Source organism: Cupressus sempervirens, chromosome 1, assembly GCF_028749045.1.
Source record: "Cupressus sempervirens isolate cs-2001-9-10 chromosome 1, ASM2874904v1, whole genome shotgun sequence".
Taxonomy (NCBI): domain Eukaryota; kingdom Viridiplantae; phylum Streptophyta; class Pinopsida; order Cupressales; family Cupressaceae; genus Cupressus; species Cupressus sempervirens.
Window position 1 is genome coordinate 84,630,218 of NC_143118.1, and position 13,238 is coordinate 84,643,455.

Below are 13,238 nucleotides of genomic sequence, written 5' to 3' on the forward strand. Positions count from 1 at the left end.
AACCTTTACATACCAATCTTGCTTTGTTTCTTACAACTTCTCCTTGCTCATTCATCTTGTTCCTAAATACCCATTTAGTTCCTATGACATTCTTGTTTGTTGGTCTAGGCACCAGTTCCCATGTCTCATTCTTTTCTATCTGATCCAATTCCTCTTTGATGGCTTATTTATAGTAATCATCTTTGCATGCTTCATTTGTATTCTTAGGCTCAACTTGAGATATCAAGCATAGTTCTTCATTTACTCTACTTCTTGTCATCACACCTTTGTCTTTACTTTTGATGATCTATTTAGATGGGTGATTCTTTATCATGTTCTTTCCTGAAGTAGGAGTTGTTATCTCAACTCTTGGCTCTACTAAAGGTTTTGAGCTTTGTTCTTACCTTGGCTCTCCTTCATTCTACAAACCATTGTTAGTCTCAATAAATACCTCATCATTCCTTATCTTAGTAACAACATCATCATCTAAATTGTAATCAACCATTCTCTCTTGTATTTTGAACTTCTCATCAATTCTCACATTTTCACTTTCTATAATAGTTTTAGTTCTCTGATTATAACATCTATAAGCCTTGGTTTTCAATGAATAACCAAGAAACATACCTTCATCACTTCTAGCATCAAAATTATTAATGTCATCATCTCTCTTTATGTAACACTTCCAAATATTTTGAAATATTTAACTATAGGTGACTGACCAAACCATAGTTTATAAGGTGTCTTATTTGTGTCTTTCCTAACTTGTACTTTGTTCATAGTGTAAACTATTGTAGTGATAGCTTCTCTCCAAAATGTCTTGGATACATCATTCTCTGCTAACATAGCTCTTGCTGCTTCTGTAATAGACTTCTTCCTTCTCTTTGCAATGCTATTCTATTTAGGGGTTCTCATAGTTGATATATTCCTTTTAATTCCATTTTCTTTAGAAAATATGTTAAACTCATTTGAAGTGAATTATCCTCCTCTATCTGATCTCAAACATTTAATCTTCATACCATATTCATTTTCAACTCTATTTTTGAATATCTTAAACTATTCAAATGCCTCAAATTTCTCTTGAAGAAATGCAACCCACATCATTCTAGCCCATCACTATAGAATCCTCTAGTCTTTGTAGGATTGTTGAGATCTATGTGTACAATCTCCAACTTTGTTGTAGTAGTAAAATTCTTGGGAAAATAAGTTCTAATATGTTTTTCCAAAACACATTCCTTGTAAATTATGTTAGTAGGTTTTACAATCTTTGGCAAATCTCTAACAACAAACATTCTACTAGTCCTCACAATACTATCAAAGTTTATATGAAAAAATCTCTTATGCTATAAGCAACTATCATCTACCTTTGCAACCAAACATGTCATTTTAGTAGGATTCAATTGAAATACATTACCTCTAGATCTGGTTCTTATACCAATTATCTTTACATCTTTATCTCTGATCATACATGTCTTTTTTGTGAACTACAACTGATATCCTTTGTCTACTAGTTGTCCAAGACTCAAAATATTGTACTTTAAGCCATCAAAAAAGTATACATCCTCAGTAATAGTTTTATCATCAGGAGTTATAGATCCAATACCTTTAACTTGGCATGCTGCATTGTTTCCAACTCTGACAATTCCTCCATCCTAACTTTTGAAGTCAATACATTTTTTCATATCACCAGTCATATGATGTGAACAACCATTGTCAATTATCCAATTATATTTCTTCTCAACCTATGATACCAAAGCTACCTTCTTTGAACTTTCTTCTTTAATTTCCACAAATTAGATTTTATCATCACTAGCACTTAATGCTTGTTCATTAGAGTCATTATCTTCATTTGCATACAGAGAATCTCTATATCTTCTAGGCTTATGATTTCCTTTATAATTTTTTTCCCTTTTAGGACACTTAGATGCATAATGACCATATTAATCACAAGTCCAACATTTAAAGATTTTCTTACCTCCTTTTTCTCTTCTTACCATAAGGGCTACTCCTTCAATCTTTTTGTCTTCCTCAGATCTGCCGTTGCTAGCAAATCTCCTCTAGCACTTGTGCTCCTTGATTTGTTAGGTCAAATATTCAAGGCATTGAAAGTTGTTTCTATTTTGGTAAATTCTCTAGATTGTCTAAGTTCAGTCTCAATTGCTTCAAGTCTTCCAAGCAATGTCTCCTTTGTGAAATATTTGGTACATGATATAAACAACTATATCATTTGAGCTGCTGACTTGAATGGTGGTGTTAGAATCTTCAATATTTTCCATATAATCTCATCATCCTCTTTGGTTCCTCCTTAAGCATTAATACCTGTAGTAATTTCTGATATCCTACCTATATATGTTCTTACAAATTCATCTTTCATCATTTTAGCATCTTGAAATGCACAAATCCAACTTTGTAGCCTCAATTTCTTAGAATGGGAATCACCTTCAAAACTATTTTTCAAAGCTTTCCAAATCAAATATGAAGTAGCAAGTGATTTTTCCTAATTGTACTCAATTTTAGAAAGTGCAATCAATAGTGCTTCTCAAGCTTTCATGTCACACATGAAAAGATCTTTTTCTGCCTCAGTACAAGTTTCCAAGTCTTTTTTAGTAATGATTGTCTTCTCTAATTTTGTTAAGATCCAATATCCAAGACCCTTACACAACATATGTGTCTTCATTTTTTCCTTAAAGCTATCATAAATTTTTCCATTGAACTTTGGACTATCTTTCCTAAACAAGTTCGCCATGGATCTCCCAAAGTTGTTAAACTTTTTCTTCAAGGACCCGAGGCTTTGATACCAATTATTAGAAAAAATAGTCCACCAAGATAATTGGGGGGAGGGTGGTGAATCATTTATCCAACAATTAAATATTTATCTTCTTTAAAAAAATTTAACCATTCAACCAAACTCAATAGTAACCATATAAAGATGCACATCGATAGTTGCACCAGATATGTTGACTAAGGAAACCCTTGATCAAAGGGAAAACTTTGGTGGGAATGATGCCCACAAGATGATGTACCAATATAAATATTCTTTGTTAGAGGATGGACCCTATTAGGAGTTTGTCACAACATTTAGTACAATGAGTCCCTATTAGGAGACTTTGAATTCCTATTAGGAGATTCCAACCCTGTTAGGAGTTGTGGTATAATGTATGCAAGAAGAGCCCACTGCCAAACCATGCAATTTCAACTACAAGAAGAGCTCATAGCTCAAACAACTAATTTACTATTATCTTATTCTTTCCTTTGTGCTTTCCTCTATCTTATTAACTAGACCAATTACTTTTAGACCTTGTAGACTAGGTCACGAACTTTGGATCCAAATACCAAACCTTGGATCACTCAGTAAAACCTTGGTAATGAAGTTTCCTTCATGTCCACACTACTTTGCTCAACTCACATTCCACACTCTCTACTACTTATCATCAATTCACATTTTATTCATTTGATACTATGATAAAAGAAAACATCCTTCCTTTATACCGCATCCATCAAAAAATTCCCTTAGTCAACTGTTAGACCTTCTCAATTAATTATTATAGGACCACATTAATAACATGTTACACTTAGCGATAACCTTAATGTTTCATCTTGCAACTTGAATAACTTTCTGTACACATAATATTATGATGAGTGAGCTTAGCCACACCATTCTCAACATGTCTTCTCCATGTCCTCAACCTTAATCCTCAAGATATCAAATTTGTTAAGAGGTATAACAAGTTTACTAGAACATGCCTCTGTAAACTCTATCTCAGAACAAACATCACCAAAACTTACATAACTTCTTCTAGATTTATCCTTTCTTCTTCTAACATTAACTAAATATACTAGATACTTAGAAGTATCTCCCATAACCTTGTGTGGTTATCATCCTTAGCTAGCCGTCCATACCAACTTGATCTTTCCACTGTTCTTCTATAAGATACCACAAAAAACTATTATGTAGACATAAAATATGCTATGTTGACATCAATGATAAACTCAGTCAAGAATGTAACATATCATCATATTAGTACTCCCCCATAGGAATATCATCATAATTCATGCTTCCAACCAATCTTCCAAAAATCTCCTCAATCTTCCAACAATCTCTTCCTACATACCTTTGAGTAGTTATTTGATCCATACAATGTTTGTATAATTTACATCAACAACATTACATTTAGCTTCAACAATAGATTGTGAAGTGCAATTGTGTTTCTTGCTAGTCCATGTAACTAGCCTCTTGCCTAAGAAAAATACTCCTCTTCTATTGCTCTTTCTATCATCAATGTTTCTAGCCCAATCAACATCATTATAGGATCTTAATTCAAATTTCTCATTTTTCTTATAGTATAGAACATATTCCTCCATTCCTTTTAGATATCTCATTATTCTCATTATAACCATCAAATGATTCTCCTTGGGATTAGTAGAGAATCTTGCAACTATCTCTATAGATAATGCAATATTAGGTCTGCTATGTACTACATTATAGACATGTATAATGTTTGATTCACCTTAGCTGAATCATCATTCTTTGACAATTTATGTCCTGTCACCATAGGTGTACTTACTAGTTGGGAATCCTCCAATCCAAAAGTTTTCAATATCACCTTGACATACTTTGACCGAGTGATGTATATACCATATTTTATCTAATATACTTGCAAACCCTCAAAGAACTTGATCTCTCTAAACATAAACATCTCAAATGCTTACTTCATTTCATTGCAAAAGCCTTGCATAAAGCATCTTGACCTCCAAATATAATATCATCAACACAAATTTTAGATAACAAAATACGTTTTCCTTTCTTTGTCTTCAAGTATAGATTGTTGTTATCATTATTCCTCTCAAATCCAATCTTCATAAGATAATTATGAAGTTTCTCATACCATGCTCTTGGTGCTTTCTTCAAACCATATAAATCTTTGTGTAATCTACATACCATATTTTTATTGTTAACATAAAAAAATCCTTTTGGCTACTCTATGTAAACTTCTTCCTCTAATATTCCATTTAAAAATGCAGATTTAACATCCATTTGATAAACTTTGAAACCTTTGTATGCAGAATAAGCAAGCAAAGTTCTTACTCCTTCCAATCTAGCGACAAGAGAAAATTTTTCTCCATAGTCAATAAGTTATTCTTGTGCATATCCTTTGCAAAATAATCTTTCCTTGTTCCTTGTGACTTCACCATTTTCATCTAGCTTGTTTCTATATACCCACTTGGTGTCAATCACATTTTTGTCTTCTAGTCTAGGAACTAGAGTCCATGTCTTATTTTTTCTCAATTTGTTTAATCTCTTCTTCCATGGCTTTAGTCTAGTCCACATGTTCTAAGACATATTTCACTATTTTGTTTTCTTTAATGCTCAACAAACATGTATCATTTCTCAACTTGTTCCTTGTCATTGGTCTAGCATATTTATCTCCAATGATTTGTGCAATAGGATAATTTCTCTAGATATATTTGGACAATCTTGGTTTAGCTTTGACTTCTTCATTTGGTCTTTGAACTTCTTAGTCACTATGCACATCTCTATTAGATAGTTCAACATTTCTTTCATGTACACTAATCTTAGAATCAAAATGTGCCTCAACTTCATTCTATAACTTGACATTTGAATGTAGCTTGGTTCCTAAATGCAACTCAACATTCATAGTATGTGATTCGACACTCACTAAAACTTGTTGCTGGTTTGTAACTTGATTTGTAGCATCTTCTTCAATAGGAATACCTTCATAAAAGTATACAAATAATTTGTATTCTTCTAGTTCCTTCATAGGTTTAGTCTCATATACTTCTATATATTCATCAAATTTCACATTTGCACTTCCCACAACTTTTTTAGTGTTAGTATTTAAATATTTATAAGCTTTACTTTTTGTGGAATAACATAGGAATATACCTTCTTCATTTTTTGCATCTAGTTTACTATTCCTGATGTTGGTCTGATTTTTCACAAGATAAAATCTTCCTAAAACTAGTGTAAAAATTAGATATGTTCTATATCCTACTTATTAGGGTTTTGGTTTCCTCGTTTTGCAAATTTTTACCCCTATGTGAAACCCTACTAAAATAAATCTTTTGTCCCAAATAAGCATGTTTAGTCTTGTGTATTTTAAATGTTTATTGGGCATGGAGCTATTCCTAATTTTGAATATTCCTTTGAATCTATTAAATGTTCACCTTTTTGCCTCTTTGTTCCCAAATTTGTTTCTATCATCATATTTTTGCAAGATCTATAGTGGTTATTATGTCGCATAAAGAAAATGCAAAGATCCTAACTTATGTGACATAGTGACTACTATGAAATATAAAAAATTTGTAAAGTGGAAAGTGGGCACCAGATCTTTTAATTGCTTTGAACTTTCAGCAATGTGACTGGTGGCAGAGCTATTAGTACTTGAGAAGGGACCAGTTGGAATAGGTTACAATTTGCATTACCAAGTTTTGATATTTCTGGTGGGTAGCTATGTCATGATTGGAAAATGCAAGTGCCCTATCGATAGTGATATAGTGCCTTGCCAAAAAATTAAGAAAAGGATAAAGATTATGAAATGGACGGGCACCGTAAAGTTCCTGGTTGTTAGTATGGTCGTGTGACTTCAATTCCCTCTCAGAAGAATTGATTGTAGTAATCATGGTATAATATGGATTTTTTCATGGTATTGGTGTTGGATACAATTCTCTAATTGTGTGTTGTCTTTGATGTTACACAAATGTCATATTAGTTGTCAGTCAGTGCTTACTGAGCTCACTTGGTCAACAAGGCTATATTGAGCATCCCTAGAGATTACTCTATGAAGTTAGTGTCTACCAAGCTAACTCGAGCATCGAAAAAAATTATGGAAAAAAGTAGTATTAACCAAGATCTCATGGTTAACAAAGGAAAGTTGGTTAGAGTTAGTGTTCACTGAGTTCACTTGGTTGCCAAAGGATTTTGCAAGTTTGCAGTGTTAACCAAGCTTTTTTTGGTTAACACAAGAAATCATTTTAGATAAATGTTTATCGAGCAGGGTCGGCCAATGAAGGATTTTATTAATTTGGGATATAAAGTTTAATTATTTCAAGTATTGATTCCAACTAACTGTGGTAATGATTATTGGTCATTGTAAGTTGTAATTGAGCTAACTGGATAATATGAATGATATAAATATAAGGTCAAGTTGAGATTCTAATATGTATGAGCGAGTATGCAAGTGTTCTGATTGATTGAAAAGGAAAGTGTGAAAAAACTTGAAGGATGGTCAAATATCCTTGAGGAGCAGCAAAGTAATATTCAATTAGGAAGGATCTAACATGAAGAAAAATAGAGATATGTAATCAGCAATTTAGTTGCATCTTATTCAGGTCATTTCATTGTTACTTTCTTACCATTGTAGCAGTGATTTCAAAATCTCTTAGTAGAGTTGATTTAACAGTTAGTTGTAAATCCTCTAACAAGATGATAGTTCTATTGAATTATTTTAAGACCTCTTGCAAGGCCACTCCTAATAGAGTGATTAAATCCTCTAACAAGATCACACCTAATAGTGTGTTTTGTAACCTTTAACTAGGTTGGCTCCTAACAGGACTCACTTCAGAAGAGTGAATATTAGTAGCTAGTTACTTGGTGGTTTTTTCCATATTGGGTTTCCACATTAAATCTTGGTGTCTCATGTCTTCATGTTATTTATTTTGTGCTTTCAAGTTAATCACTATTAATGTTTAAGATTAGTAATAAGTAAATCACACTACTTTTATCGAGTTACAACATTTTCTATGTGGTTACTGAATAATATCACAAATCAATTTTATTGTTAACATCCAAGGGATCTAAAATATTTTTATGGTAACTAATTCAACCCCCTCTCTCAGTTACTCCATCTATACTTACAACAATTGGTATTAGAGCTTTTGGTGCTTGCAGGAAAGGTTTCAAGGACTTAAGCTAAAGATTAGGATGTCTTACAAGAGAGAAATTCCAAGGCTTAATAGAGATAAATTTTTAGCATGGCAGGGACTTATGAGACTTCATCTAGCTTCCATTGGTGATTTAGGATTGAAATACCTTGATGAAGAATACACAACTCCCACTAGTACACTATCTATTAGGGACATTGCTAAGAAAAAGACTCATAAAACCATGATGATAGATATTGCATCTGATCTAAGCTATGAAAAATTTGATGATATTAAGGACTGCAAAATTGCATTTGAAATGTGGAACAAGCTAAAGAACATTTACAGTGCTGATGACAATGTGAGGAGAGCCAAAGCAAAAAGCCTCAGAGGAAAATTTGATTATATGAGAATGAGAGAAGATGAAAATATTGACAAATATGTTGAAAGGATCAAAGCAAGTGTCAATGCAATCAAAGCTTCTGGAGGAGAGATCAAGGAAGAAACTTCTATAAGTAAAGTTCTTAGAACATTGCTTCCTATCTATAAAATTAGAGTATCTGCTATTCAAGAAAGAAGATGTGAAACAAATCATAAGATAACTATGGATACCTTAGTAGAAATATTAACAACCTTTGAGCTAGATAACTATAACAATTATATTCTAGCTTCCAAGAATATTGAATCTGCATTTGAGGCTAAGCTTTCACTTAAGGAAAAAGGCAAGAAAATAAAGGAGACTTAGTCAGAAAGTGAAGAAGAATAAGAGGAAAGTTCTAATAGTGATCTTGAAGTTGTTGAAGCTCTACTTGCAAGAAAATATTCTAGAGGTAGAGGAAAATACAATGGTAAAGTTTGCCTAATCTGTTTTTCATATGAAGAAATTGGTCATATTGCTACTAGGTGCCCAAACAAAGAAAGCAAGAATGAGAAGAAAGGTCAAAAGTGCAATGGCAAGAAGAATCACAAATCATTAAAGGAAAAAGTTAAGAAGACATGTTTTATGGCTAAATATTTTGATAATAATGAAGATGAAATAGCTTACATTGCTATGAAAGATAAATTTGATAATGATGAAGAAGATAAGATGACAATTATTTCTCATGTGAGAAAAAATGATACATGGATAATAGATAGTGGATGTTCACATCATATGACTGGTGACAAAACAAATTTTAAACACTTTGAAGACTATGATGGTGATAGTGTAAGGTTTGGAAACAATGAACATTGTTGCATAAAAGGGAGAGGTCGAATCTCAGTAACCAAAGAACTTGTATGTGATATGTGATAATGCCTATTGGGTTGAAAGACTAAAACATAATTTGCTAAGTGTGGCACAACTAATCAACATTGGATTCAAGGTGGAATTCATGTATGGCAAGGCAAGATTGTTGGATGACAAAGGAAAACTGATTGGATCATGAAAACAAACAAAAGGTAACCTTTTTTATCTTGATCTTGGTGAGTGCTCATGTTTTATTGCTCAAGTTGAAGAAAGTTGGTTATGGCATAGAAGGTTATGTCATGTAAATTTTGATAACATGGTGAAAATAAGAAAATTCAAGAAAGTAAGAGGCATTCCTACTTTGAAGAAACTTGATGTTGGTCTATGTAAGAATTGTTAGATTGGAAAAATGGGAAAGACTAGTTTTAAAAGAAAAAACTATTAGTTTGAAGATATCTTGAAAATTGTGCATACTAATTTGTGTGGACCTATTGGAATTGAGAGCTATAGTGGAGAAATTTTTTTTATTCTTTTTGTTGGTGACTACTCTAGAATGATGATTTTTATGTATTTGAGAGAGAAGTCAGAAGCATTTGAGAAATTTAAATGGTATTTGGAAAGAGTAGAGAAGGAAATAAGGAAAAGATTGAAATGTTTAAGATCAGATAGAGGTAGTGAATTCATCTCCAATGAATTCAATAACTTTTACATTGAAAGAGGAATCAAAAGATAGGTATCGGCCCCTAGAACTCCCGAGTCTTCCTCAGTCACCGAGTTGCAAGAAGTTCAAACTGAGTCACAAGGACCTGAGTCACATTTTGAAGTGACCGAGCCAATGCCTACCAAGTCTAAGCAACTATAACTTGAAGTTGAAGTTCAAGAGGATGAAAATGCAATTCATTCAAAAGGTAAGGAACCTGTATTGGCCAAGTATGTCAAAAGGTATCATACACTAGATCAAATTTTTGGAGATAAATTAGAAGGTACTATGACAAGAAGTAAGCTAAAAGGGACATGTTTACTTGCTGATTTTGAACCTATAAATGTCAAAGATGCATTAGAAAATGAAATTTGGATTGAGGCTATGAATGAAGAGATAGAGCAAATAGAGAAGAACAAAACTTGAACTCTTGTACTAGGCCTAAAGACAAAAATGTGATTGGAACAAAATGGGTATTCAGGAATAAGTTGAATGAAGATGGTAAGGTATCAAGAAACAAAGCTAGATTGGTGAGTAAAGGACATTCTCAAGAAGAAGGTATTGATTATGCTAAGACTTTTGCTCCTATTGCAAGATTGGAAGGTGTCAAGACCTTACTTGCATATGCAGCACATAAATGATTTAAGGTATATCAAATGGATGTTAAATCTGCATTTCTCAATGGTATTCTTGATGAAGAAGTCTATATTGAACAACCTAAAGGTTTTGTTGATTTAGACAAAAGGGACACTGTCTATAAGTTACACAAAACATTGTATGGTCTGAAACAAGCTCCTAGAGCATGGTATGAGAGGTTGCACAACTACCTTATTCAGATTGGTTTCCAGAGAACTAATGATAACAATAGTTTATACATTAAGGAAGGACCGGATAACAAGATTGTTTTAGTAGAAATATTTGTGGTTGATACTTTATTTATAGGGAATGATGATCTATGGAAAGAATTTTCAGAGCAAATGAACAAAGAGTTTGAAATGTCTATGTTTGGTGAGATTAAGTTCTTTGTTGGACTCCAGATACAATAGAGCAGGAATGGTATCTACATCGCTCAGTTGAAATATATCAAGGAGATACTCAAGAAATTTGGTATGGAAGATTCAAAACTAGTTGGAACCCCCATGTGTACTGGATTAAAGCTTACCAAAGATGATGACTCAAAAGAGGTAGATTAGACCTTATATAGATCAACAATTGAAAAATTATAGTATGTAGTTCATACAAGGCCTGATATTGCTCTTGCAGTTGGTATAGTGGCAAGATTCTCAACAAAACCTAGAGAAAATCATATGATGGCAATCAAAAGAATATTGAGATACTTGAAATGTACTAAAGATTATGGCTTATGGTATAAACTTGGAGGAAATTTGGACTTAAAAGTGTTTATTGATGCTGATTGGGTAGGAAATATTGATGACAGGAAGAGTACAAGTGGTGGAGCATTCTTTCTCAAAAAAAGGTTGGTATCTTGGACAAGCAAAAAGTAAAATTACACATCCCAATCTACAACAAAAGCTGAATATGTTGTAGTATTAGTAAACTATTCTAATATTGTTTGGTTTAAATAGTTGTTGGAAGGCATGAAGGTTGAGATCAAAGAACTAGTTGTCATGATTTGAGATAATACAAGTGCAATTAACATATAAAAGAATCTAGTGATGCATTCCAAAACCAAGCACATTGCTGTAAAATACCACTTTGTCAAAAAATAGGTGCAAGATAAAGAAATCAGATTGGAATATGTCCATACAAAAGAATAGATTTCAGACATATTTACCAAGCCATTACCTAAGGATGCATTCTTGTATCTAAGAGGTAAGTTAGGGGTCATTCCCCTATCTGAAGCTCACTAAAATAAAGTTTTAGTGATGCATCAACAGGAACCAATATGAAGATCTATCAGTTGATGCAACATAGTCAAGAGAACATTGCATATGAATCAATACTCAAGGTACATTGATATTCATTTGGTATGTGTTGTCTTCGACATGTGTTGTCAAAGAGGGAGAGTTTACTATCATATCTTTTTGAATTTTTTTTTGAGAAAGAAGCTATGTAATTCCTTCACAGAGGGAGATTACTGCATTAGAGAAGTTTGTGGTATAAAATCTAAGAAGGGGAAATTTTCTATCAGAGAAAGTCTTGTTTTCAAATTTCATTGTGCTATGACATGTTGTGTTGCCATCAATGCCAAAGAGGGAGATTATTGGATATAATTGTCTGATTGTGTGTTGCCGTTGATGTTACACAAATGTCATATCAGTTGTCAGTCAGTGGTTACTAAGATCACTTGGTTAGCAAGGCAATTTTCCTTGTCTACCAAGCATCCCTGTAGATTACTCTATGAAGTCAGTGTCTACCAAGCTAACTTGGGCGTCAAAAGAAATTATGGTAGAAAGTAGTGTTAACTGAGCTCTCATGGCTAACAAAGGAAAGCTAGTAAGAGTCAGTGTTCACTGAGTTCACTTGGTTGCCAAAGGATTTTGCAAGTTCGCAGTGTTAACCAAGCTTCTATTGGTTAACATCAAAAATCATTTTAGATCAGTGTTTACTAAGCAGGGTCAACCAATGAAAGATTTTATTGATTTGGGATATGAAGTTTAATTATTTCAAGTATTGATTCTAGCCGACTATGGTAATGATTATTGGTCATTGTAAGTTGTAAATGAGTCAAATTGATAATATGAATGATATAAATATAAGGTCAAGATGAGATTCTAACATGTATGAGTGAGTATGCAAGTGTTTTGATTGATTAAAAAGGCTAGTGTGAGCGAACTTGAAGGATGGTCAGATATCCTTGAGGAGTAGCAAAGTAATATTTGATTAGGAAGGATTTAGCATGAAGTAGAAAAGAGATTTGTAATCAGCAATTTTGGTGCATCTCATTCAGGTCATTTCATTGTTACTTTCTTACTATTGTAGCAGTGATTCCAAAATCTCTTAGCAGAGTTGGTTTAATAGTTAGTTGTAAATCCTCTAACAAGGTGATAGTTCTATTGAATTGTTTTAAGACCTCTTGCAAGGCCACTTCTAACAGGGTGATTAAATCCTCTAACAAGGTCACACCTAATAGTGTGTTTTGTAAACTTTAACCAGGTTGGCTCTTAATAGGGCTCACTTTAGAAGAGTAAAAATTAGTAACTAGTTACTTGGTGGTTTTTTCCATATTGGGGTTCCACATTAAATCCTGGTGTCTCATGTGTTCATGTTATTAATTTTGTGCTTTCAAGTTAATCAATGTGAATGTCTAAGATCAGTAATAAGTAAATCACACTTCTTTTACTGAGTTACAATATTTTCTGTGTGGTCACTAAATAATAGCACAAATCAGTTTTATTGTTGACATCCAAGGGATCTAAAATATTTTTGTGGTAACTGATTCACCCTGCCCTCAGTTACTCCATCTATATTTCCAACAACTAGAATTTCAAA